The 25,547-nt window shown below is 46.1% G+C and overlaps 1 long non-coding RNA gene across 1 annotated transcript; it reads right to left on the reverse strand.

Annotated features, from left to right (window-relative positions):
• Positions 1-52: 52 nt before the first annotated feature.
• LOC130681916 (uncharacterized) lies at positions 53-4,193 on the reverse strand. Its single transcript, XR_008995194.1, has 2 exons — positions 4,053-4,193; positions 53-870 (listed from the first exon to the last, which is right to left on the reverse strand). It is a non-coding gene; the product is annotated as an uncharacterized LOC130681916 (long non-coding RNA).
• Between the last annotated feature and the right edge of the window lie 21,354 nt (positions 4,194-25,547).

A 25,547-nucleotide genomic window follows, 5' to 3' on the forward strand; every position in this document is an offset into this window, starting at 1 on the left:
GAGGCTCTCACTTTATTCTGTCTAAGCCTATGGTCCCTGTCTCATTCTCACCTCTACAGATAGAGACTCTAGCTGCTGCTAGGGAAAAGGGGCGATGACCGCTCTGGCTGCTTCGTGCTGAGAAGGGGGCGCAGTAAAGGGTGCAGCTAGGTCTCCATCACTGGTCAGTTGAGAGGGCCTCAGAAAGCTGGCACTTCAATTCTGGATTTCGTTTCTATTACTATTTGCAGTTTAGTGGCTTCTAGGCAAGATAAAACAAATTGTGTTATTAGGTTATGTAGCAACATCTGGAGTTGGATTTTCTATTCTGGAAGGAGGCTGCGTTATTGAAACAATACTTTTCTCTAAAATCACCCTCATTTTTATTAGAAGTAACCAGGTTAAGAAAATAATTAACAGCTGGCTTGATTATTTGCACAAGTGCAGCAAGAAGAGCAATTGATTACACAGGCTCTTTTAAATATGCTTTGCTGGAACTTTTTGTAAGGAGTTTCAGATTGAACTTTTAAAGGCCTCTTGAGGCCAGACAGCCAAGCCAGACTTGCCATCAGGCTTTGCCTGCAGTACCTGTAGATTTGGATGAATTCTTCTCTTCTCGAGGTCTCTGCACCTGCCAGGAAGTGACCTTCCTTACTCACCCGGTAAGGCTGCTGGGAACTCTGTAAGCAAGGTACCAGGCCAGTTCTTCCAAGGGGCTTTGTTGGCTTTATAAAGTCAATCTTAGTTCCTTAAAGTTGTTCACATCTGAGTCCATGCACATGTCTCTCAGGTATGACATTCCAGTCAAAGCCCTGGCAGTATAACCAGTGTTCTTAATTAGTCTTCTCACAAGGAAAGGAGATTCTTATTGAACTCGTGCAAATAAACATACTGCCATGGAATACAAAAATAGTCACTGAAAGTTTTTAAACTCTGGAGGGATCAGGTAGAGAGAAGGATGTTTCAATTCTGCTTATAAAGATAGTCATTTACTAAACTGTTGTCAGCTTAAGAGGAGAAGCTTAAAACACTTTATCAGCAACATTTGAAACAAAAAGTCACAAAACTATCTTCTTTAGTTCACTTAATCCTATGTAACCAATACCTGTTCTGCTAAAATCTAGTTCTTTACTAGTTTAGGAATAATAAAACAGTGACTATAAATGGCAAAAGACTTACAAATGACAATGGTTAAAGATCTGATGAAAGCTTACTATAAGACAGTTGACATAAGGAAATTCTGATATTTCTGTAATACAAAACATTCAGTAACAAAATTTAGCATCATTCCCTTTGAACAGTCTGTGGATATGGGGTGCTATCCCCTTCCTAGCCTCTTCCGGTATTGGATACTGCTGAACTCGGATGGGCAGGGCCACGGCTTTGAGCTGAACAACAACTGGGGGCAGATGTTTGGCGAGACCAATTCCTCCGGTTTCGGCTCATGCAGAAGGGAACTTCTGCAACCAAGAGTCTATTTCTCCCTGGCCCCCCTTTTCTTGATCTGCCTGAAACAGGCGATGCTCGTCGGCTAGGGATAGGGTTAGCACATGCACCGGTTGTAGGGACTGCCCTTCTTTGTCCATGATCTTTATCCCTTCGGGTTCAAAATGAATGTGCACCCCGACCTTGGTCAATAAGTCTCTGCCCAGTAAAGGTGCAGGGCTTCCGGGTACAACCAGGAATGAGTGAGAGACCTGATGTCTTCCTAGGTCCACTTTTCTATTAGTAGTCCAGGCACATTTCTTGGACCCTGTTACTCCCTGGACTACACTTGTGCATCTTGGGTTTAGGGGACCATGGGCTTGGTTGAGAACTGAATACTGTGCCCCCGTATCTACCATGAACCCAATAGGAGTCCCCTCCACACACATGGTTACCCAGGACTCGGGGAGGGGTGCCAAGTCTCATCCCCATAAATTCTCCTCTCCTAGGTGCAGGGTCTTAACGGGGTTCCCTCCTCCTTGTTCCTTCCTTTTGGGGCACTCTCTTTTCCAGTGCCCATATCCCTTACACACGGCGCACTGATCTCGTCCTAGCCGGGATGGGCGGGGTCCCTTTCTTCGAGGAGATCTAGGGCTCCCCTCTACTCCAGCTAAGAATATCCTAGCCATCTCCTCTCTCTGCTTCTTGTTCTCCTTCTTCTGAAATTCTCTGTCTTCTTTCCTATTTTTCTCCTGCACTTCCCATTTCTCTTTCTTCAGCCTTTCTTCCCTATCTTCCAGAGTCTCTCTAGCATTGAGGACTTTCTCCGCTTGCTGCAGCATTTCTCTAATAGACTTCTCTCCTAAGTCATCCCGCTTGTGGAGTTTCCTCCGGATATCGGGGGCTGCCTGGTTGATGAATGAGAGGACTACAGCTGATCTGTGTTCCTCTGCCTCTGGGTTTATGGGGGTATATTGCCTGTAAGCATCAAACAGCCTCTCCAGATACGCGGCTGGGCTTTCCTTTTCTCCCTGAACAATAGTTTTTACCTTAGCTAGGTTGGTGGGCCGTCTGGCGGCCGCCTGGAGACCAGTCATCAGAGTCTGGCGGTAGACCCGGAGACGCTCCCTACCTTCTGCAGTCCCGAAGTCCCAGTTTGGGCGTGTAAGTGGAAATGCCTCATCAATGATGGGCTGGAGGGTAGTAGGTCTTCCATTTTCTCTGAGGACATTTTTCCTGGCTTCATTGAGGATGCGCTCTCGCTCTTCCGTTGTGAAGAAGGTGCGGAGCAACTGCTGGCAGCCGTCCCATGTGGGACAATGGGTGAACATAATGGACTCTACCAGACCTATAAGACACTTGGGGTCCTCCAAGAAGGGAGTGTTCTGAGTCCTCCAATTATAAAGGTCACTAGATGAAAAGGGCCAATACTGATATTGCTGAGCTCCGCCTGTACCGCCTGCACCGATGGCACGCATGGGCAGAACCGGCACTGCTTCTTCTGAGGTGGAGGAGGGGGCCTCCCCTTCTTGCTCCCTCGTCCCTCGAGGCCTCAACTGCATTCCTTCCGCTCTACCTGGTGCCCAGCGTGGAGCCAGGGTGGGAGAGCATGAGGAAGCTCTTTCTGGCCTCCTGCCTTCTCCTGCTGAAGAGTCTGGGGAAGCTGTGGCCACCAGATCCCTGCTGGGCTCTCCAACCTCGTTCTCTACTCCTCCGGCAGCTTCACCCCCTTCTCCTGCATACGGGGGTGGCTGCTCAATTGGCAGAGTGGGGTAGAGGGGAGAACTGTCAGGGAGAACAGGCGGCGCACTCGGGCGCACAGGGTTTCTGGCTCTATGATCAGGGGGTTTTAGATCTTCCTGGGCAACTAAGATGGAGGTTTTTAGTGGGTCAGTGTGAAATTTCCCCACCAAAAAAGGCCTCAGCCAGGAAGGGGGATTCTTGGCCAAATTTTCCCAGACAAGAATATAGGGAGGCTGGTCAGGGTGGCCCTCAGGGTCTGGCTGGGAGATGACGGCTTTGACCTTGCCAATAAGGTCCAGGGAAAGAGACCCCTGGGTCGGCCAGCCTACTCCAAAGGAGGGCCACTCGGCTGAACAAAAGGTATCAAGCTTACTTTTCTTGATACTAAGACTCATGTTTAGGGCCTGTTCCTTGACCTTTGGAAAGTGGGAAAGGATCAGACCTTTAGGAGTAGCCTGAGTCTGGCCCATGGGGAATAATGAAAGGAAGACAAAAGGCGAAAAGTAGAAGTGCCACTTTAAACAAGATGATGACTGGTGTATGTGCTTGTGGATGGGTGCCTGTCGTTGCACAGTTTTTCTTATGCAGGGGGCGCGAATTTATCTGGGATTTGCAGCTGTGACCCCCTTATCCTGTCACGGGAGTCTTCCAGTGGCGGGCGCCCTAATGGCTCTTAATTACCCGACCCGTGCCCTCAGGGGAATGATTTAGTGGCAGAAAGGAGGAACGGAGAGAACAGGAACAGGAGAGCCTCAGAGTAAGAGAAACTTAAAGGGAAAAGCGCAAAAAGAAATATAAACCAATACACAATAAAACAATCAACAATAACACCAAACACACACACCACATTTGATCGCACTCGCTCGGACCGGTCCTTCTCTCACTCTGGTGTGCACCACACTCACCACTTTCAGGATCCTCAAAAACTCTCGTGATTCTCCTGAAAGACGTCCACTCGGACTGCCGCAGGGTGACGAGCTCGATCCTTTCCTCCTCGGGTGCCAGGTTCCTGCCGATCGGACTTCCCTTCCTAAGGCCGAATCACTCAGACCTTAGGGCCAGGACTGGTTACCTGGGCTTCACCCAGGGTCATCACTAACCTGGGGGCCGGGACTACCAACCCAGACTTCCTTACTCGGGATCACTAATCTGAGACCAGACACGGGATGGCGACTCCCGCTTTATACTGGATTTATGCAGACACGAGGGGACGAACCTCGAATTACACTGCCCTGTCCGGACAATCAGACCTTGCCTCCAGCTGTCCCTTGTTCTCCGGGAAGTCGCTCGGATCCCGGACGAGCCCCCACAATGTTAGGGTTCAGGACTCTGGGGCTTCTCCAGAGAACAAACCACACAGGCACGGAGATGTAAATCCAAGCAAAGTCTTTATTCAGCCAGCTAGCTGGGGCCGACAGCACCTCCCCTGACACGCAGGTCGAGTCCGAGCTGTCGACCCCCAAGCAACTTTAGGTATAGATTATATAGGATTTCCACAGCCGTGGCACCAAAGCCCACACATTACCACAACCAATGAATTTAAAACACATCCCATACTTTAACCAATAAAGTTGAAACGGGGACCTGCCGCTTGCCTGACCTTTGCACAAGCATTCTTTAACGTCTTGTCACGAGTTTCGTCCCCCTTAGGGTATGGAAACTGGGTGTCTCTTGCTCTAGGGTGTTTCCTGCATTCCTTTGCAACATCAGGTTTCACCTGGGACAAAGAGTAAATATTCCTTCCTGTACTGAAATCCTTTCTTCAATTAATTTTTCCTTTTCCTTTTAAGCCAAAGGTATGTCTATAAAGTGAAGCAAAATCAGATAATGTAGAAAGTTGTGTAAGTCCGGGGAAAGGAAATCAGGGGGCAAAATACCTCTAAAAGCCAAAATCAGTCAAAGGGAGAAATAAAGTTTAAAACTCGTTTATTGCTCAAAAACTGCAGTCCCAGGCCTTCTTTCTTCTCTGCTCAAGCAGTAACCACACCGGCCCTCCCCCTCACCTCTCAGGTACAGATAAGCCCTCTGTTGCCCAGGTAATCACCTATTGATATGGAGATGGCATTCTCCACCCCTGAGGAAAGATGCAAATGCACTAAAGCCATACTTCTTTCTACCTCTGAACGCCTATTGATATGCAGATGACTAAAGCCAGGAGAGATATTCTGCAACTATTACAATTTTATCCCCAGTTGACTTTGCAGAATGCAAGACATCCTGTCCCAGGCAACCGAGGAGGCACCAATAAGAAAAACAAAAGGCAACTGTGTGGTGCAAGAATGACCGCTCAGATCCTCTTGATGCCGGGGTTCTTGTTTGCGGAGCCGAAGAATGAGCTTCACAAACAGTCAAGGTAGGAGAGCAAGGTACAGGCTTTTATTTAGAGATAAAGTGAAAGGACAGAGCTCCCGGCTCACGCCAGGAGGGACAAGAGAGTCCGTCGTTGGTGCGTTGTCTAGGGGGTTTTATAGGCAGTTGAGAACATGAAAAAGCTTAGGGGTGGGGACTTGTTAAGTGGTTTCTGAATATTAAAAATTAACTTAACTTTGAGGAATTTCCTGCCTTGATTTCTCTCTGGGACACCGGCGCCTTGGTCTGGGAGCATATCAAAAGGCTGCCTGCCCAGCCCCCAAGGTGGGCTGAGGTGTTGTCTACTTGCTAAAGAATCTTGCCTCTTGAACTTCCTGGGTGTTAAAATACAATCTTACCTTGAAGATGGAATTCTTCCTGCCTTTAACTATGCCATCTACAGCTGGGTCTGCATGCTAAGTTAGTTGCTCAGTTTGCAAAATCACCTTGTCAGATCTGAAGTTGGAAAGACAGCACATAGGCCTGGGCCTTTTAGCATGCTAAAGTGAATCTTACACATAGTTACAAATGATTAGCATAATAAAACATGTGCTACTCTTCTTTATCTGGGGAACATTAACTGATCTCACTGAAGAATGATTCTAGTGCTCAATGTTTAACATAGAGTTTTAGTAGGGGGGTTTCCTTGCATGTAGTAACATTGCTCTGACTGCAAATATCCTGCCCTGCCCCGCCCCTCCGGAGGCTCTCACCCTACTCTGACTACATCCATGGTCCCTATCTCACTCTCAGGTTGCTACTTTATATGTCTGTGGTCATGAACACCACAGCCTCTCTCCCACAGTTTCCCTTTCAAAGCCCCCTTTAAATGATTCAGCTGGGACAGTGGTTCTTGAAAGCATGAGGCTGCCACTCCCTCATTTGTAGGCAAATTCATAAATGATTCCTTTCCTTTCCTCAAAACCTTGTCATTGTGTTTTGTGATTTGACTGTGGAGACCAGGGTGAACTTTTGGTAAAATCCCCCTCCTAGATATTTACTGAAAAGAAATGAAAACATGTGTAAAACTTGTACACAAAAATTCATAGCTACATTATTTATAATAGCCAAAAAGTGAAAACAACATAAATGCCCATCAACAGATGAATGTGTGAACAAAAATGGCATATCCATACAGGGGAATATTATTCACCATAAAAATGAAAGAAGCACTGGTATATGTACAATATACATGGATGCTCAAAATCTTTACATGAAATAAAAGACAGAAGGAAAAGATCAAATATTCTATGACATGTTTTATATGACATGTTCAGAATAAGCAAATCTAGAGACAGAAGAAAATGAGTGGTTGCCTGGAGCTAGGTATGGGTACAGGTATTAGAATTCAAATACTGGAAATTTCAGGGGTGATAAGGATGTCTGAAATTTGATTATGGTGATTATCACACACACACACACACACACACACGTACATGTGTGCTGAAAGACACACATAAACCAACCAGATTCTGTAATCGTAATAGAATTCTACCAAACCAGTTTGCTGGACTCAAAGAGGACGACACCTCAAGTTCTCTGGTACAAACAGCCACATGAGCTGTGTTCTGAGTGGCATCCATTATCAGTGCATAGACACTGAGAACATGCTATCTACCCTGAAATAATAAGGAATAACAGGAACATTCTAAGTAACATGGGATTGTGAGAATTGTTTTTGTCAAACCAATGCAATGGAAGTCTATGCAGGCAGCAATAATGAATCATAATGAAAATAATGATTGGAAATGACTTGTTGCCTATCAGATCACAACAACTCACATTGCTTCCAATGTATGAGGGAACAGGCACTTTCATACAACGTTGTTAAGAAATACAAATTAGCACTAGTTTTTCAAAAATGTGTTTATATGAAATAATTTGCTTTCACGGTTTTGAAAAACAAGAACAAGAATGTTATGTTATTGTAAGAGAAATGTGGTAAAGAAACTATTTTCATCAATAGTACTAGAGAAATAAAGTTTGGGTCTCCATAGCATGAAACACCCAGTCAATACAAATAAGTGGAATTCTGTTGTAAAAAAATTAAAATATTATCATAGAAATGTATTTACATGGAAATAGGGTCTTAATAAGGTTAAAGCTGGTTACAAAGATCATAAATGGAATGGATCCATGTGTCCTTACATAGGTATATACTTATTTATCCAGAGTTTTCAGAACATAAATATAAAAAATATCTTTGTTTCACTCACATAGAGCTCCTAGTTAGCATAGAAAAGGCTGTACTTTTCTTCTGGATACCTCAGTATACTGTAAACTAGGTATGTCCCCTTTTCACTCACATTTCCAGAAACCTTTTTCCTGGTGGGTTTAGCCAGAGCCCCTCCCTTCCACATTCCTGCTCTGTGAAGTCCACGCTGCAGTTCCGGCTTCTGTCACAAGGTGGCACTAACGTACCACCATTATCAAACCTCTTCACCGTTCATTCCAACAGCAAAAAAAATAGTAATAATATCCTCCCTTAAACCCAGCCTTTGAAGTAAACATGATTCTAGTTGTGTCTCAAAAAAGGCAATAGGTGTAAAATCACATATACCAGGGCCCACTTACAACGACACACCAGGTGTCAGTAGCACACCTTGACAGTAGGCCTTGAGGGGAAGGAGTGGTCCAGGAAGGCAGGAAGTGACTGAAAGAGATGAGATCATGAGCGAGGTCAGGGCAGCTGTGCCCTGTGCCATGGACAGGTGGTAGCTGACAGATGATGGGAGAAGGTCTCGGCAGCCTGTGCAGGGGTAAAGGAGGGTGAATACCCTGCTCTCTGGGCGGGTTGTGTCTACAGTGTGCTCATATCAACCTACCTATACTGAGAAGGGAAAGATGAGTCCATGAATGCCATGTATCTTTCTGTCAAGAACAGATGGAACTGCTTTAATATACATATGAATTTTCCAACTAGAATTGGCATAATAGTAAGCAAATAATTTAAAACTTTTCTTATTCTTTGCAAAATATATTCCTTTTCCTTAAAACAGAAAAATAGAGATGGATGCAACCAGGTGGCTGACCCTGAAGGTCAACTCAGACTCTGAGACCTGGGGTCTAAGCAAGGGATAGGTCTGGATAGAGTTTGTGATTTGGGTGTAATGGTTTCAAACAGAGTTTTCTGGAATTTCTCACTCACTGGCAGTATTCCCACTCTTTTATTTTGTGGGATATTGAACTTAAGATGGGAATCCAGCCAAGGTCTGAAGTTAGGCTACACTAGCCAGGTGAGTGACTGAGCTGGAGAGAGAAACAGAAACACAAACAAGTGCACGTACATTAAGAGTTGATTCCAGTTTGAATCTTCCTTGCTTCCCCATTATGTTGCTTGCAATGAGTGCTTTTCCAAGGTAATAAAAGTATGTGCACATACATACCTGTGCATCACCAGTTTCATCATCAATATGGTGTTTTGATTGAGCCCCCATGGGACCACAATGTCAGTGGAGAGCAAAATGACCATTTCTTCAGCCTTAGAAGCCCACCTTCTAAAAGGGATGCTGCTCTGTTGGTCCTCCATAGAGGGCCAGAAATAGAAACTCATGCAAAAATGCCACTTACCTGGTGAGATAACTTAGAATCTATGAGCCTGATCTTAGTCATCTGTGAAATGGGATTCATTATACTTTTGTCACAGAGCTCTCCCAAGGGGTAAATGAGAAAACTTTCTCAATATGTATGGCATGTAGTGGAATGTCAAGGGCTTCCCTTTAAATGTTGAAACAGAGCATTAGGGGCTTGCCGAACCTCAGGGCTAAGGTAGGTACTTTGAAAAGCCATTTCTCTTTGTTTCACCTAGTCAGAATATAGATAGATTTATGAAGGAAGGAAATACCTCTCTGATATGCCTTTGCTACAACGTTTTGGAGACAAAGTTCTCTGCTTTCTTGAGTGATTCAAGAACTCATCAGAACTGTTCCACATCATGCCTCTGAGAGACCCTAATCCAAATCCCCATGATGGGAAGATAGGCTTGCCTCTGACTCACCTGATGAACTCAGTGGATATTTCACCAGGGCAGCAAGATGTGGTGTTTGCCCAACTGCTGCTCCTGGACGTCTAGGTATATTCCTGTATTTATGGGAAAATTCTGGACCCATTCCACAGTTACAGGACTCCACCAATTATGCATTATCCAGCCACATCATACCAGTATCCCTGTATGTTCCCTGCGGGTGAAGCATTCTCATCCCCATTTCGCCGAGGCAGAAGCTGGGCTCACAGAGGTGTAACCTGTCTTAGCTCCTGCGCCCCTGCCTTTAGTAGCAACGTGGCTCCTGGACAGCCCCAGAGCAGGACCCACACTCCCTGGGGCAGGGCGGGACCTGTTGCTTTGCCACCAAGCCAGCCAGGGCAGCGAGGCCCAAAGCACACACAGACGCCCTGGATCTGGGTCCCCTTGTCTCTCCCTCCAGGGAGGGTCGTCATCCCTCAATGCAGAGTGCCCAACGCAGCACCCCGCACCCTCAGCTCAGTCCCCAGTCCCTGAAGGTGGGACCTGCTCTCCCCGCCAGGCAGCGTCCATCTCTAAGAAACAGTCATCAAAGCCGCCACAGTGACAGCAGGAAGCTGTGGCAACCCGGATGCTCCTGCTGGCCCACAACACCAGAAGTGCTTTCCACTTGGCTGCATCCCTCTCAGAGCGCTCAGAAGCTGTGTGCCCTTAGCCACCTGACACCACGGCTTCACTCACCTGCAGGAAGAGCTCTGCCCTGGTGTGGCAAAATCTCTCAACTCCCAGCACACGTTCCACACCTCCTGCATCCCTCAAGCCACCCTGCCATCCATTGAACAGCTAGCAGCAATTAAGGCCAAATGTCACGTATCAGTTCAGTGGCAGGCTTCCCCTGGACACCAACAAGGAAATCAAGTGTGGACACGGTAGTGTTCTAAATTCGCATGTTCAATATGAGAAGTAGCAAGTCAAGAAAAGCTAGAGATTTTTTATAAGTATATGCAAGTTCAGTTCTTACGGTTTTTCTTCTTATTGAAGTAAGGTTGTCAAACTTATTTTGGCTTCCAATGTACAACACAGGGGTTCAACAGTTACCCTTGCTTTGAAAACTTCACCCCCTCTGGTGCGGTCAATATGTACCAACGTAGAAAGCTGTTACAGAACCATTGACTATATTCTATATTCTCCATGTTGTACGACCATCACTGTAACCAACATCTAATATTTCTGTATCTTTTACTATTCGATTCTCTATGCATGCACATAGAAGGTATGCTCATGACACATGGGTTACACATGACTGCTCACAATTCTCAGTTGACAGTAAGGATCAGATTTGGGTTTTGTGTCAGTGTGTACATGTGCACTATGTATATATACATTATTACATATAATAAATGAGGTATCTCTACCTTTGAATGTATGTGTGCACACTGTTAAATTAGTCAGTTGGAGTCCTCAGGACACCTACTCTGTGTCTGTGTGTTTGTGTGTGCGTGTGAGTTTGTGTGTGGGGGGGTATATGGAAAACATGCAAACAATAGTATATTTTGCTGAGTGAAGCTGTGATCTGGAGTAAATGGATCAAACAATGCACAGGAAGATTGGTTTTTGGGTGTTGGCTAATGATTACCTCTACGGGAGAATGAAGAAAGAATAAAAATGAATCATGTCCTGGATTAATCTGATAGCTCTCTAAGCTATTGAATGGAAATATTTCCTAAGAAGCAGCCTTGGGTCAGCATCACATTTAGGGTTACATTAGGTTTGGTTGAAGGGGAGGGTGGGTGCTTAGTATTAGTGACTAGGGTTATAGTTAGGGTCAGGTTGATGATTATGTTTTGGATGCGGGTGTGGGTACAATTAGAGTTAGGTTTAAATATTAGTGTTATGTGAAGTGTTAGGATTATGTGGATGCTTTGGTGTAGGGGAAGCTGAAGATGTTGAGAGTTTTGGGGTAGTCGTGGGGATAGGGTTAGAGTTAGGCATAGGATAAGGCTTAGCTGGAAGTTCAGTTTTGGGACAGAGTTAGGGTTAGGGTTCAGGCTGAGGGTTATGGTTCAATTTAGGTTTAGGCTTACATTCCATGTAAGTGAGGTTGATGGAGAGGGGTACGGGTAGGTGTCAGTTTAGGCTTAGGGTCAGTCTAATGTAAGTATCACTGCGAAGATACAGTAACAGTAAGAGTTAGGGTTAGGGTTCAATATTAGTGTTTTCATTAGGTTTAGGGATAGGCTTATGTGTTGTATGGGTGAATTTGATGATGCTGTGTTAGGCTTAGTGATTAAGCTTAGGATTAGGATCAGGGTTAAGATGAAGTGTACAGTGAGCATATACGTATAGTTAGAGTTATAGATTCTATTGTTAGGGTTAGGCTTTATTTTAGGGTTAGTTACAGTTTGGTGTGGGTGAAGGTGTGGGTGATGATGGGGGTTTAGAGGAAGGGGTAGGTTTAGGGTTAGGTTTGGGGTTAGGTGTTGGGTTTTGCTTAGGGTGAATTTAGGGTTGCAGTGTCAGTTAAAAATCGGGTTTAGGATGATGGTTATGCTTGAACTAAGGTTTGGGATTACGATCACATGTGCGTGAGGTTGTGGGTGTGGGTTATGTGATAGGCACATGGTTCATGTTAGGATGAGGGCCAGTTATAGTTCTAGGGTGAGGATATGGTTAGGGTGTGACTTAGGATGATGGTTTTCAGTTAGTATTTGGATTATATTTAGGTTTAGGATGGTGTCAGGTATGGTTGAATGTAAGGGGAAGTACTAGGGTATGTGGCTATGGTTAGGATTAGGGTTAGGGTTAAGGATAAGTGCAGGGTGAGGATACGGTTATGGTTAGAGTTTGGGTTTGGCTTTCTTCTCGGTGTTTGTGTTAGGTTTAGTTTCAGGGTTCCAATTTGCTGTGGGTGAAGGAGAGGGTGTGGATGGGGAAGTAGCAGTAGGAAAACGGTCAGCGTTAGGGTGAGGTGTTGTGATAGACTTCAGATGAATTTAGGGTAATTGTTAGAGTTAAGTATAGGTTTTAGAGTGAGGGTAAGTATTTTATTTATGTTTCTGATTTCATGTGAGTGAGGTTGAGAGTGATGGATAGGGGATAGGAATAGTGTTAGGATTAGCATTAAGCCTAGGACTAGGTACAGGGTGAGGATATGGGTACAGCCAGATTTAGGATCAGGGTTCAAAGTTAGCCTTTGGATTGGAATGAGGTTTAGGGTCATGTTAGGTTTGGTTGATGGGGAGGGTGAGTGCTTAGGCTTAGTGACTATGCTTAGGGTGAGGGTTAGGTTCACGGCTACATTTTGAATGCACATGTGGGTGCGTTTACAGTTAGGTTTCAGCTTTAGGGTCAGGGTTAGATTTAGTTTTAGGGTTACGTGGATGCTTTAGTGTGGGAATTGTAGGGAGTTTTGGGTTCGGCATACAGTTAAGGTTAGGGTAAGGGTTAGCTGTAGAGTAAGGCTTAGCTTGAATTTCAGTTTAGGGTTAGAGTAAGGTTTAAGGTTCTGGCTGCGCATAAGGGTTCTATTTAGGGTTAGCTTTATGGTTCTATGTAAGGGATGTTGAGGGTAGCCGTAGGGTTAGGGCTAGTGTATGGATTACTGTGAGGATGTGGTTATGGTCAGCATTGTGGTTCAAGGTTATTGCTTGGTTTAGATTAGGTTTCGGTTATGTAATGTGTGGGTGAAGTTCAAGGTGAGTTACTTACCTGTACTGACTTAGCTAAACTGTTGCAATGATAGGGCCCTTTGTCTTCACTCCTGCTCCAGGAACCTATCTAGGAGACTTGATACCACACTTGGATCTTCTCTATCGCCTCCTATTTCTTGGGCTTAGAGTCCACACCTTCTCTGCTGTACCACTGGAGCTGAGAGTCAGGGGATACAGCACACTGAATAGAGAGGAATGTGAGAGGAAGGGAAAGCACAGGAAATGCAGAGGACAAAGGCAAGGATATTCTTGCCTGTCCTCACGCAGTTTTCAGTCTGTACCTAATCTCATAGGGTCACTGAGTCACCATGGTAGCCATGCTGGCCAAGGAAATTGGGACTAAAATATCCAGGAACCACAGTGACTTATTTCCTAACATGCTAAGAAATGAGTAGGACTGATGTAATGCATGGTAACTATCTTCAAATATTCTTCACAATAAATAGTCCTCACAGATGCACCAATACACACACATGTGTATATGTACCCCCAATCATTCGTGCACTCTCTATTTTTGACTACCATGGAGCCTGGGAAGTAATCAAGGTAGGTTTTTTGGAAGATAAGTACGAAAACTCCACAATTCAATTCTAGCCACACAAATGAAGTTGAAAGCTACTCAACCATTTCATTTTAGTGAGTGGTTTTCTAGATGGGACGTGTAGATTTTCTCTGGGACATTTGTTCCACTAGTTTGAGTATATTGGGAATAATATCTAAAAGCTGAGACGGAAATGTAGGTAAATGAATATTGTGATAGTGAATTTTATGTGCCAGCTTGGTGAAGCCACAGTGCACAGATATCATCAAACATTATCCTGTTTGTGTCTATGAGAGAGTTTTCGGATGAGATTTTACATTGAAATCTGTGGTCTGAATAAAGCAGATAGGCTTCATCTAATCAGCTGAAGGCCTAAGAGAACAAAGGGCTCATCTCCCCTGAGCCAGAGGGAATTCAGCCAGGGTTCTGCCCTTGCACTTCGTCTACATCATCCCTTCACAGCTCACCAGCAGGCTGCCTTCAGACCCGAACCGTACCTCTTTCTTGAGTCTCCAGCCTGCCAGTATCCCCGTATGACTTTTGAATTGCCAAGCCTCCACAATCTCATGAGTCAATTCCTCAAAGTAAGTATCTAGATAAAAATATCCTATAGGGCCTGTTCCTCTAGAAACCCCAGACTAATACAGGTGGTAAGCCTCAAGAATCTTTCCCAACCTACAATAACCTATGCTGTCACCCAAAAGGATTCCATAGCAACAATGACTCCTGACAGTTCAGTGAAAATGATACCTCGATATTTTAATAAAAATACTACCACTGACAATAGCATCCAAGAGTATGAATACATAGAGACAATGTATGTAGCACATTGACATCAACAGATGTGAAAGTCCATAGTGGAGAGAAATTGTATAAGGATTCAATATGGAAGGACACACTGTCTCCATGGATCGGAAGACTCGGTATTGTTGTCTATTCTTACCAATATCATCTATAGATTCAGTGCAATTCCAATACAAATCTTACCATAAAATTAAAAAAAATAAATTGACGGGCTTTTCTAAAAGATATGTTAAAATGCAAAAAGGGCCTATCCTCTGAAAATAACTATGAAAACTACTTTGAAAGAGAAGAACAAAGTTGGAGGATAATCACTACTTTATTTCATGATGCACTATGAATCTACAGTAATCAAGAGAGTGTGGTATCGAATGAAGGTAGAGATGCAGATCAAAGCAACAGAACAGAGTGCAGAAATAGATCCACCCATGTATGGACAACTGATTTACAACAAACTAAAAACATCATTAAGGGGAAAAAGGGTAATCTTTACAACAAATGGTGCTGGGACAAGTGGATACCCATATGCACAAACATCAACTATTACCGTGGAATACACCACCTAGAAACATAAACTCAAAATGCATCATGAACCTAAACATAAAAGCTGAAAGTATAAAATTCCTGGACAAAAACAGGAAAAATTATTGTGCTCTTAGGGTAGGTGAAGATTTCTTAGATATGACATCAAAAGCAAAACCAAATCATAAATGACCAAACTGATAAGCTTTACTTCCTCACAATTAAAAACTCCTACTCTTCATAAGATATTGTTGAGACAATTAAAAGACAAGCCACTAGCTGTGAGAACATATTTACAAATCACATATGTGATAAAGGTTTTGTATACAGAAAAAAAACCCTCATAATACTCAATGAAAATAAAAGACAGTCCAGTAAGTAAGTGAGCAAAAGATTTGAATAGGTATTTCGCCAAACAAGATACACAAGTGTCAAATAAGCACATGAGAACATGTGGAACACCATCAGTCATTAGGGAAATATGATCCCACCACACCCCTCTGAGAAGGGCTTAAATGAACAGAGTGGATGTACCAAGCCCTGGCAAGGATGTGGAGGATGGAACTCTATCACTGCTGCTGTCAAGGTTTGGGACCAATTTGGAAAATAGATTGTCAGTTTCTTACAATGTTTATCATACTTAAACCATATGGTTCACCTGTTGCACTATGTGTTTTCATAGGAGAAAGCATATGTCTAACAAACACAACAAAATGTCCATAGCAGGTTTATCTACAAAAGCCCCTACTGGGAAGCAACCCACATATCTGTTACCAAGTGAATGGATAAAACAAATTATGATATATCCATATAATGGAGTATTAGCAATATAAAGGAAGGAACTATTTGTACATGCAACAAATGGAGAAATCTAAAAATAATAACGTTGAAGGAAAGAAGACAGAGGAAAAAAGAATACACAATGTATGACTGCATTCAAATAAAATTATAGGAAAAGAAAACTAGTCTATACTGACAGGGCATCAGTGGTGGCCAGAAAATGGGTAGGGTGGCAAGGAGAAGGCAGCTAGAGAGAGGTACATGAAGGCATTACAAAGGGGCAGGAAAGTATTTCTTGAAGTTGCTGTACATGTTCTATATCTTCACTGTAGCACTGGATTCACACTTGCATTCATCTATCAAAAATTAAATAAGCTTTAAATAACCACAGCGTATTGAATGTCAACCATACCTCAATAAACCAGTTGACATATATTTATATATTCACAATTCACTGATGCCATTAGTCAGGTGACAGACCCTAGGATATGCTCTGGTATTCACAGATCCACACTATGTCTAATCAAATTATTGCTGCATAATACATATAACCAAAAGAGAAAAAATCATTTCAAAAATAATTTATCCAAATATTTGGAGAAAATTGATGTTCATTTCCTTCAGAAGTACAGAAACACAAATATGGTATCCTAGGAAACTAGTCATAATGATATTTAAGATTAACTACTTATGCAGAGAAGGATGCTAAGTATCATTATAATAGGGCAAATTCTAGGTAAATGATATTTTTGAAAATATTGAGTTCTAGTAACTGACATTTTAAAATAACAATCGAGAAAGCTATGGCTCCTTAAGAAATGTCATTATGTAATAGAAACTAATGTCACCAGGGAAAAAGCTATCTTATTATCTCAAATGGCTCAAACCATCAAACTATGTCCACATCCAAATGTGAGATACATAGGAATTTCCGACTGTTATTTATAGTGAGAATAACTTAGATGTGTTTTTGGCAAATACACGTGGAAGACCCACTTCCTTTTCAAACTGCACACTTGGTCCCTTTCCTCAAAGGACAGCATGTCTAAGATGGGCTGCAAGGCCTACTACACAGCATGGAGCTGCTGAGGGAATGAAATGCCACCTGTTAAACCTCTTCTCCCAGGATGAGACCCATGAGCTTCTCTACTGTTAGGCTATGAACTCACTGAGCCAGGTGTTATATCCCACCAGAGATGTGAGGTATTGGGGTCTCCTGAGGACTGCTGCCATTGAACCTGGAGGAGGAGCTTCAGTGGCCACTGGGACACTGATCCTCAGAAGCAGCCTCCATTAGACACCTGAGAGGAACTGGGCCACTGGCATATAGAGCTGCACAGGGAGAGACAGATCTAGCCATGACCATGCTTTCTGAGAGGAACTATGTGCCCTGCACCATACTAGACACTGGGGTAGTGACCATGATACCAATACCACTTGGTACTGATCATTACCAGCACGTGTTACAATGACCTTCTCCCCAGGGCCTTCTTTTCAGCTTTCCTCGACTATGCACTATTTAGAAACTTCAAAAGCAAAACCAAGTGGCCTGACTTCATGCAGGCATTCATAATCCTGCCATGAGCACAGGGCCATGGGCTCCCCTTTGTGTTTCTGAATGTTCCCAGCAATGCTGCAGGTGACACATTCTCTTCCCCATTTCACCAAGGCAGAATCTGCTATCAGAGAGGCATCACCTGTCTTACCTCCCATGCCCCTGACTTTAGTAGGAACATGGCTCCAGGACAGCCCTGGAGCAGGACCCACACTCACTGGTGCTGGGCCGAACCCCAACGGCTTTTCTGATGAGCCAGCCACAGCACCAAGGCCCAAGGTGTAAAGAGGTGCCTTTGATATGGTCCCCTTGTGTCCCCAAACTCCAGGGAGGTCAGCCCCCAATGCAGAGATCCACACCCCCTCAGCTCACTCCCCAAACCTGAAGGCGGGACTTGTTCTTGCCAGGCACCATGTGGTGTCTATCTCAATTAAAAAGTTGTCAAGGCCACCACAATGGCATCAGGTGGCTATGGTAACCACAATGCGCAAGCATCTGGTGCACACCAGAAGTGCCTCCACACATTCCTCCATCCCATGACCTTAGCTGAAATCAAAGCACCTTTGCTCTTCAGGCCATGACATAAAAATGTTTCATATTAAATTAGATATTGTGACAAATATAGTAAAGTCAGAATGAAATATATAATTAATCAGCAATCCACCCCATTAATTTAGAAATGTGTACAATTTGTGTATTTCCTCCCATTATATTCTCTGTGCATGCACATATAATGCATACTCATCACATGTGGGTTTCACATATGACTCACCATTTGCTAAAGATCATGAAACCAGTTATTAAACAATATCCACTTTACAAGCAACTCTGACTCCAAAGTCCACCTCTCTAACCATGGGCACATGTAATCTTTTCTCTGAGGTAGGGCTGAGGGTAGCACAGTACTGATATCCTGTGGTACTGTATGCAAGGACCGATCCGGCATTTGGAACACAGGTCTCCCGATTTCAGTCTGTGGTAAAGGCTGAATATTCTTGATACTCTGGTATTTCATACCACCTCCTGTTTGTGGCCCAAAGGAAGCTTTCTGCTTCAGTATCAAAATGCAAGGTATAAACATGAGAATGCACATTAAAAAACAAGATGTAGGAGCCAAGATGACGGTGTGAGTAGGGCAGTGGAAATCTCCTCCCCAAACCATATATATTCTTGAAAATACAACAAATACAACTATTCCAAAAAGAGAGACCAGTGGATACAGTACAACAGCCAGGCTACATCTACATCTGCGAGAACTCAGCATCTCATGAAGGGGGTAAGATACAAGCCGTGGCCTGGCAGTACCCTAGTGCTCCCCCCACCCCAGCTCCCCAGCAGGAGGAAAGGAGTTGGAGGAGGGTGGGAGTGAAAGCCTAGGACTGCTAAACAATCAGCTGTAGTCATCCGCACTGGGAGTGCAGACACACACTGCATGGTGTGCTGGATATTACAGAAACGGAAAAGCAAAATCTGTGAGCAGGTTGCTACAATCAGCTCCCCTGGGACAAAAGAAAATTGTGTGCTTTTTGAAAGTCTTAAAGGGACAGGGACCTCACAGCTGGACAGAAGTGTCCCAGCACACTCAGCCCAGCAGCTGGGAATCCCAGGGAATTCTAGGTGCCTTAAACCCCCAGGGGGCATCACAGCTCTTAAGGCCCTCATGGTGATAAGCAGCCTGCCAGTCATTACCCTGGCTGGTGTGGTCCCTGACACAGCAGCCCAGTAGCCAGAGAGTGGCCATGTGCACCCACAGCGGGGAGCGGCCGTGTGCACCCGAGGTAGCAGTGGAGCAGCCTGGGAGCAGCCGTGAGATCTGGTGACGGTGGCTGAGCAACCCGGGAGTGACTGTGGATGCCGGCAGTGGTGGCAGAGCAGCCTGGGAGAGGTGTGCCCCCAGCAGCCACCCAGAATCACCTCCCGGCACGCAGCCACCCAGGCCAGACCCAGGGGCCGCTGCTGATGCGCAGCTGCCTGGCGCAGGCAGAAGAAATGAAGGCAAGGGGTGAAGGGGCATCACTCTTGCAGGAGAGCACACCCGGTGCACCTGCCATTCCCCGCAGGGCTTGGGGATACACTGAGAGCGACCCCGCCCACGGCAGCTCAGGGGATTAATCCAGAGGCTGCTTCAGGAGAGCAGGTAACTGACAGAGGCAGCGGAGAAGGGCAAGGCGACCAGCAAAGAGCTGACACACAAGCTACCTGCCTACAGCTACCTCTATCACCATGAAAAGAAAGAAGAATTTGGTCCAGTCCAGAATTACACCCTCAGCCCCTGAGAGAGGGCCTGGGGAGATAGATTTAACCAATCTTCCTGAAAAAGAATTCAAAATAAAGGCCATAACCATTCTGATGGACCTACAGAGAAATATGCAAGAGCAAAAGGAGCAAGTAGGGAGGGAGAATACATAAATAAAACAATCTCTGGAAGCACATAAGAGCAGACTGGATGAGATGCAAGAGTCCATTAATAGAACAGAAATCAGAGAACAGGAATACAGAGAAGCTGAGGCAGAGAGAGATAAAAGGATCTCCAGTGAAAGGAAAGGAGCGACACACAGCAGCAGTTCACCGGAGAATTCTGCTTTATTAGGGAAAGGTGCTGGGTTATATAGGAAGGGGCATGGGGTGATTGTGGTGTCACTTCTACGGGGCTGGTGGCTATTGGCTAGGTGCTGGGATTGGGAGGGGGGCGAGGGGTGGTTGGGCTTCAGGTGGTGCCGGCGGGAACCAAGGACCCGGAAGAGAAGCAGGAATTTCGCCATCTAATGGGTGGGAGCCCTTCATTCCCCCTTTCTCCTCTATGGGGTTGTGGACGTTGCTTTCTCTCTGACTGCTTCCTGCTGAACGGGGGCAGAGAAGGGAGTGAGGGCTTGAGGACCGGGAGGAAAGGGTTGATAGGACTCCCCACAGTAAGGACGAGTAGATGTGGACTTCTTCAGGTTGGAAATCAATGAAGGTTCCCTGTAACCATAAGTCGAGGACTTGTTGATTCTAATGGTGACAAGAGGATACGGGTGCCAGAAGCCAGGCATCTGTGGCCATTGTTTCCAGGAGCAGTTTCCAGCGGAGAGAGGGGTCCATCTCAGCTTGTGGTGAGGAGGTTACGTGAGGGTGAGGGATCTTCTGTGGCTAAAAGCTGGTAGTTCCTGAGTAAAAGCTGGTTGAAAGTTTGATTAGAGATTTTACCGACTTGGGATTTGACAAACTTTACTATACAAGGTAAGAAGAGACAGGCGAGAAGAATGATTATTATAGGGCCTGCAATGGGCCACAGCCAGGTGAGGAAGGGGTTTGTTAGTATTGAAGAGAATGGGTTGGAGGAGTATTACTGTGGGTACCGGGAGTTACCCATGTAGTGAATGGCGCAAGACCAGTAGGGACATCTCTGTAGGTGTCTGGCCATCGCCTGCAACAGGCTTGTTTTTGGTCATAGAGGAAGCAGAGGTAGGGAGAATGAAGGTAGATGCTAGTGAACACTTCGGTGGAGGGAGGAAAGTGGAGGTATAAAGGCTCGGAGCAGCCTTTCAGAGGGCAGTCTGATGTGGCAATGAGGGCAGTAATTTTTGTTTGATGCTGTGTGCAAGTCTGTCTGACTTTGAATCGCCATACAAAGGAGGCTGGGGTGGCAGGGAAGGCAACAGGAATGAGGAAAAAAAGTGAGAGAGCGCGAGGGAGCAGTAAAGGAGGAAAAAGTCATGATTCGGGTATGGATGGCAAAGGGGGTGAATGGGATTTTGGAAGAAAGAGGACAGTAAGGTCAGGAATCTGGAGGGAGGGAGAGTCTGTAAACTTTTGTAGGTTAAGAGATCCTTTAGGTGATGTGGGGACAGAATGGTAAGGGGCGCCCCGAATGTCAGTTTATGAGCTTCCTTCTGCAAGAGCTGTCCAGCGGCTAATGCCTGTAGGCAGGGGGCCCATCCCCGAACTGTGGGGTCTAATTGCTTGGAAAGATAAGCTACTGGGGCAAAGGATGGGCGATAATATTGGCTTAGGACTCCTAGAGCTTGACTGGACCTTTCGTGAATGTATAATGAGAAGGGTTTTGACAAATCAGGAAGATGGAGAGCTGGGGCTTCCACAAGGGCTCGACGGAGCTTAATGAAGGAGTGTCGGGGTGAGGAGGATAATGGTTCTTCAGGGGGGCCCTTGCTGAGGTCGTATGGGGTCTTGCCAACAGGGAGAAGTTAGGGATCCACGCTCTAAAATACCTAGCCAGGCCTAGAAAGGAAAGGATTTCTGTCTCGGTTTTGGGAACGGGAAGGTCAGAGAGGAGCCGTTTTCTGTCTAAGGTAATGGACTTTCTTTGTTGAGATAGAAGAAATCAGAGGTAAGTGACAGAAGGGGAAGAGATTTGAGCTTTGACAGGGGATACCCGGTAACCTCTGGAAGCTAGAAGGTTAAGTAGGGAGGCAGTGTCAAGTTGAGACTGTTCCCACGAGGGACTGCAGAGTAGAAGATCATCCACGTATTGTAATAAGGTGGACTCAGAGTGATCATGATGAAACTGTTTGAGGTCTTGAGCTAGGACCTATCCAAAAATATGGGGACTGTCTCGGAAGCCTTGTGGCAAAACTGTCCAAGTGAGTTATTCAGAATGTCTTGTGTATGGGTCCGTCCAGGTAAAGGCGAAAAAATCTTGGGAGGAGGGGTCCAGAGGGATGGAAAAAAATGCGTCTTTGAGATCTAGGACTGAGAAGTGGGAGGCCGAGGCAGGGATCTGTGATAAAAGGGTGTATGGATTTGGGACTAAGTGATGGATAGGGACGATGGCCATGTTAATGAGGCGAAGGTCTTGGACAAGGCAGAAAGATCCGTTGGTTTTTTAAACAGCTAATATGGGGGTATTAAACGGGGAGTGAGTGGGTCTGAGGTACTTTTTGTTTAAAAGATCTTGAATGATGGGTTGGAGGCCTATGAGGGCCAAAGTGGTTAGGGGGTATTGGGCCTGACAGATATACTGAGAGGGGTCACGTAATTTGATAGAGGCAGGAGGACATAGAGCCATGGAGGGGCTTGTAATGTCCCAAACTTTGGGATTTACAGGGTGTATGAGGGCGGAACTGGAACTTTCACTGGGTAGAGGGGGGTCGCCAGTTATGAGGGCCATTAGAAAGGGAGTACTAGTTGCTGTGGGAGTGGATATAGTTATGGAAACATGGAGGAGAGAAAGGATGTCTCGTCCTAGTAAGGGGATGGGACACTGGGGCATAACCAGGAAGGAGTGGGAGAAAGGTATGGGATTGTCTTGGATTGTGCATAAAAGGGGGGGGTTTAATGGGAAAATCTGTTTACCTCCTACCCAGACTATAGGAGTAATGGCAGGCATGGTAGGGCCCTGGTAATCCCGCAATACTGAGAAGGTGGCTCCTGTGTCTAGGAGGAAGGAGATGGGGCGACCGTCTACTATTAAAGTAACCCTGGGCTCCTGTTTGGTGATGGAAATGGTTGGGCGAGAAGCCCCCGGGCCCCGTCAATCTTCTTCTGCCAGCCCCACTACGGAGGGCTTAGGATGGGGGTTGTTCATCCAGCCTCCCCTTCGGGTGGCTGGGCAATCAGACTCCCAGTGGCCCTTTTTGTGGCATCTGGGGCATGGGGTGGTAGCCCTTGACTAATGTCCTTCTTGTCCGCACTTGAAACAAGCTCCTGTGGGGGGCTTGTTTGTAGAGGAGTGCCCAGGTTGTGGTTTTATCAGCTGGGCCAACATTTGGAAATTGGCCTGATCAGCCTTTTGTTTATGGCGTTCTTTCTCCTCCTCCCGGTTATGGAAGACTTTAAAGGCCACTGTTAGGATCTCAGTCTGTGGGGTAGCAGGGCCCTGTTCTAACTTTTTGAGTTTAGCTTTAATGTCGGGGTAGCTTTGAGCTAAGAAGTATGTCATAAGGACATGTCTCCCATCAGGCGTTTCTGGGTCTAGGCTGGTATACTGTAATAGGGCTTGAGTGAGTCTGTCTAAGAACTCAGAGGGTGTCTCCTCCCTCCTTTGAATTATGTCTTGGAGCTTTTGAAAATTGACTACTTTACGAGCTGCCTTTTTCAGACCTGTTATTAAGCAGGAGGCAAAAATATCTCGAGAGGGGAGACCCACGGCGTTGTTATAATCCCAGTGTGGGTCTTGTTCGGGGACAGCGGTGGGGCCAGGGGGATAGGTGGGGTCAGTCCTGTGGGTTTTGGTGGCGTGCGTTTGGGCGAAATCCCAGACTCGTCTGCGCTCTTCAGGAAGGAGGGTATTGGCCAGGAGCATAAAAATGTCATGATGTGTGAAGCTGTATGACTGGAGGGTCCACTGAAGCTCTTTGATATATGTCGTGGGATCAGTGGAAAAGGAACCTAGGTGTTTCTCCAGTTGGGCTAAATCTCCTAAGGAGAAAGGGACATGAACACGCACGATGCCTTCGGATCCTGCTACTTCTGGGAGGGGGGCAATAGTTTTGGGAGGCCCTCGGGACCGAGTCTGAGGAGGACTGAAGGGTTCTGGCTCAGTCTGTGGGGGAGAAATAGGTGATGGGGGCAAAGACAGAGGAGGCTCCTGGAAATTAGTTGGAGGGGGGCTGAAAGGCTCAGGCTTGAACTGCACGGGGGGTGAGGTGGGGGACAAGATGGTGGTGGAGGAAGGGGGAAGGGCTGTTGTAGGAGAGGAGGGGGAGGTGGCGGCAACAGCGGTGGTGGAGGAAGGGGGAGGGGCTGTTGTGGGAGAGGAGGGGGAGGCGGCGGCCACAGCGGAAGAGGGCGGAGGGGTTGTAGGAGGGGGAAGGGAGTGAAAGGGAGGCTTTTGCGGGGGAGACGGCTTGCAGGCTAGGAGAACTTGGGGGGAGGCGGGGGGAGGAGGTGGAAAGCTTCAGTATAGGGAATCTCCTTCCAGTTTTTCAGGCGCTGGCAGTAGTTAAAGAGATCGCGAGTGATGTTAGGATCAAGAGTTCCCCCTGCGGGCCATTGGTTGTTATTGTTTAGGGGCTATGTTGGCCAATCTTGGGAGCAGTATTTGCGGAGAAGTTTTGGTTTTATACCAGGCGTCAGGGAGAGGGTGGCTAGATACTTGAGCAGGCATTCAAGAGGTGAACTTTCAGGGAGGGATGAGGAGGCTCCCATGGCTAAAGGACAGAGAAGGAGACAAAAAGGGGAAGACGAACGGAGATCCTCGGACTGGGAACAGACCGCAAGGAGACAAAGGGCGTCCCCGATGATCCTTGGGGGTCTGCGGAAACTCGTATACGAGTCGGTTAGGAAGTGTGGGTCGTCACCCAGACTTCTCTAAGAAGGCAGAGTGCCGGAGTCCGAGGTACCTAGTACTAGGAGTTTTCGGTGGAAGGAATTTTCGGCGGAAGGAATTTTCCGTGGAAGGAGGAGGGGGGGAGAAAGGAAGCGTTCTCATCCGCAAAGGAGTCACCTCGTTTATGGCTGTTGGAGGAGGGGCCTGAGGGTTCGCCGCAGCCGTGAAGGCCTAAGGCGGGGAGAATTCCCTCCTCGTCCCTGAGTGTCAGGGCCTTGCCGGAGGATCACGGTCAATGGCGCTGTGATAACTTGGGGAAGAGTGGCCCACTCCAGGGGAAAACTTACCCAAAGGCCAAAGAAGAGTGGTGAATGTGATGAGCCAGCGCCGGAAAAAGAGGACAAGGGCAAGCTGCTGCTGGTGTCGGGGGAAGACAGGGTCCAGTTGGGGTGTCCCGTCTCCCGGGTTTTGGCACCAATGAAAGGAAAGGAGTGACACACAGCAGCAATTCACTGGAGAATTCCGCTTTATTAGGGAAAGGTGCTGGGTTGTATAGGAAGGGGCATGGGGTGATTGTGGTGTCACTTCTATGGGGCTGGTGGCTATTGGCTAGGTGCTGGGATTGGGAGGGGGGCGAGGGGTGATTGGGCTTCAGGTGGTGCCGGCGGGAACCGAGGACCCGGAAGAGAAGCGGGAATTTTGCCATCTTATGGGTGGGGGCCCTTCATCCAGGAATGAAAGAGTATTAAGAGAACAGTGTAACCAATCTAAATGGAATAATATTTGCATTATAGGGGTTCCAGAAGAAACAGAGAGAGAAAAAGGGATAGAAAGTGTCTTTGAAGAAATAATTCCTGAAAACTTCCCCAAACTGGGGGAGGAAATAAACTCTCAGACCATGGAGGCCCACAGAAATCCCAACAAAAGGGACACAAGGAGGACAACATCAAGACATATAATAATTAAAATGGCAA

This window comes from Manis pentadactyla, chromosome X (genome assembly GCF_030020395.1).
Source record: "Manis pentadactyla isolate mManPen7 chromosome X, mManPen7.hap1, whole genome shotgun sequence".
NCBI lineage: Eukaryota > Metazoa > Chordata > Mammalia > Pholidota > Manidae > Manis > Manis pentadactyla.